The sequence below is a fragment of the Theropithecus gelada genome, chromosome X (assembly GCF_003255815.1).
Source record: "Theropithecus gelada isolate Dixy chromosome X, Tgel_1.0, whole genome shotgun sequence".
NCBI classification, from domain to species: Eukaryota; Metazoa; Chordata; class Mammalia; order Primates; family Cercopithecidae; genus Theropithecus; species Theropithecus gelada.
Window position 1 is genome coordinate 59,629,592 of NC_037689.1, and position 2,918 is coordinate 59,632,509.

A 2,918-nucleotide genomic window follows, 5' to 3' on the forward strand; every position below is an offset into this window, starting at 1 on the left:
CTTGACTTTTTTGTTTTTTGAGACAGTGTCCCACTCTGTTGTCCTGGCTAGGGTGCAGTGGCATGATCATATCTCATTGCAACCCTGATCTCCCACCTCAAGTGATCCTCCTGCCTCAATCTCTGTAGTAGATGAGACTACAGGTATGCACCACCATGCCCAGATATTTTTTTTTACTTTTGTAGAGACACAGTCTCTATGTTGCCTAGGCTGGTCTCAAACTCTTGGACTCAAATGATTCTCCCACTTCAGCCTCTCAAAAGTACTGGGATTACAGGTGTGACACACCATACCAGCCACATTTGATTATTTATTTGCTCATTTAACTAGAATAAAATCTTTCATGCCAGTTCAAATTGAGTAGTGGTAAAAGGAATCAGAAAGAAGATTAACTTGAAAGAGTCTTTTTATAATGTACAAAATATGAGTGCAGTATTCATATAATACATGGCCCTGGGTGGACCTTAATTGCTAGTACTTTGCTTTTTATTTTTGTATCTCAGGCCAAGCCAAGTTGGATCTGTAATAACATCTGCACAGAAAGAGAGACCCAAACAGAAACCAAAATAAAAATGTAAAACTTTTGACCCTATTAACAGCATAGCAGTAAGGAAATCTGGCTCCTTGAACCAATATACAGGGTCGGCAATCATTGTGCCACAAAGTTTAACAATACTTGTAGAGACTATGAAGCCATCTGTTTCATTTCCTCTACTGAAATAGAGATTTATTGACTTTTCATAGTGAGTAATGCAGAGTATAAAAAATGTTCTATTTTCGTTATTTTAAATATTAAGTCAATAAAATTTTTACCTCCACGTAGAAGTGAGAGCCAACAAAGCAAGTACATTTTTCTTACACTTTTGACAATTAAAAAGTATAGCTTACTTTTATCTGTATGTATAATGCTGTTTGTTTTAGCTTTATGTAACTTTAGGAGTAACCACAAAAGAAGTTGAACATAAGAGAGGAGCCAAGCTAACTTCCTACATACTCAGAAACAGATGTTTCAAAAAAAAAAATCAGAATGACATAACGATTTTGGTATAAGCTGTTTCTAGTCATAGCTTACATTCCATTAATTTATTTACTTAGGAAATATTGAACATCTCTATGCTGGGCAAGATGCTAGGACCTGGGGATGGTAAACATGAAAAACAAGCTCTGCTACTATGGAGTTTACAATCTAGAGGAAAGGAGAACGGCTATATGAAATTAAGGTGATTATTATGAAGAAGAAATGTAAGTTGCATTGGGAGTCTATGATATTAGCTTTATCTATGGAAATAACTTACATAGGCATGTGAAAAAAGATACACTGGACAATTCATAGGATGCTTTTATTCAGTCTTGCAATGTGGAGAACATTAATAAGGAACATCTCAGAGAAAACAAAGGGAGGGGAGTTGAAGATTTTATAGGCAACTAAACTAAGGAGTTATCAAGGAGGGATAGAGATGAGTCTTTATCAGAATATGAGTGCAGAGTGATCCTTTATGCTAACTTTTTTTTTTTTTTTTTGAGATGGAGTTTCACTCTCTTGTGCAGGCTTGAGTGCAGTGGTTGGAGCTCACTTCAACCTCCGCCTCCCAGGTTCAAGCAATTCTCCTGCCTCAGCCTCCCGAGTAGATGGAATTACAGGAGCCTGCCACTGTACCCGGCTAAATTTTGTACTTTTAGTAGTGATGGAGTTTCACCATGTTGTCAGACTGGTCTTGAGCTCCTGACCCCAGGCAATCCATCTGCCGCAGCCTCCCAAAGTGCTGGGATTACAGGCGTGAGCCACCACGTCCGGCCCCATTAGTCATTTTTCAAAACACAGAATGGTGGGAGAATTTCTCAACCATTGAAGGTTTTCATGAACACAGAGCAAAGACAACATTTAGCATTATCAGTTTCTCCCCTTGTTCAAAACAAATGGATACCATTGCTAACTGAAACACTCAGAAATAAGCATAAACCTCTTCAATGGGTGAAAGCAGGCTCTAGGAAATTTTCATAAGGACTTTTGATGGCATTATTTCTGCAACATGTGCTGAGCCATTTGTTGAAAAGTAGTGACAAACTTCAATTGTCTTTTTTTTTAAAAAAAAAAATATGGAACGCTTCATGAATTTGTGCATCATCCTTGCAGGGGCCATGCTAATCTTCTCTGTACTGTTCCAATTTTAGTGTATGTGCTGCTGAAGCAAGCACTCAATTGTCTTATGTTTCTAGAGATAAGACATCTTAAAAGAGAAGTGCCTAAAAATTTAAAAAGAGACTTATTAGGCTAACAGTTTGTATTAAAAGAAGGCAGGAATAAACCTTGAGGTTAATAGTCCAGTGGATTCCAGGAGCTTGGTGGGAGAAAATATTTCAGTTATGCCTCATTGCTCATTGAGCATATTGAAGCTCTCCAGTTAAGATGTTGATATTCTTGATGATGTTGTTCATAGTGTTGGTTACCTGTACTATGAGGGCATACATAACCTGAGCATTTCACCAATCTTCCACAGTGGAAGTGGTCCACATAACATCTTCTCCAGGGAGAATTCTGGCACGTGCATATTCTTCTTGCGTGGTGATTCCTTAGAAGCGTACAACAAGTCTTGGCCTTAAGCTTGAAGAGCTTCTTTAGATCCTGAAGTAGAGGTAGAGGATAAAGCCAGGAAGCCAGCAGCAAAGCAACCTAAATTTGGTTGGGCTTTGAATGGTCGTATTTTAGTTTTTGGTGACCCTGAGTAGGGCAGAAGAGTGAATTAAAAAATTTGTATTAGGAGGATTGTAACCAGATATTGAAGAAATTGGAAAAATTGAAAATTTGGGAAGAATTGACAATTTGGGCAAGTTAACATCATCCTGTCCAATTTTCACATAAGTAATATTAAGATTGGCTTATTCACTGATGGAGGTGTGGATAGGGAGGAGGTAAATTA

The 2,918-nt window shown here is 37.9% G+C and overlaps 1 non-coding gene across 1 annotated transcript; it reads right to left on the minus strand.

Annotated features, from left to right (window-relative positions):
• Nucleotides 1-2,091: 2,091 nt before the first annotated feature.
• LOC112616652 lies at nt 2,092-2,196 on the minus strand. The gene has a single exon (XR_003117693.1). It is a non-coding gene; the product is annotated as a U6 spliceosomal RNA (small nuclear RNA).
• Nucleotides 2,197-2,918: the final 722 nt, after the last annotated feature.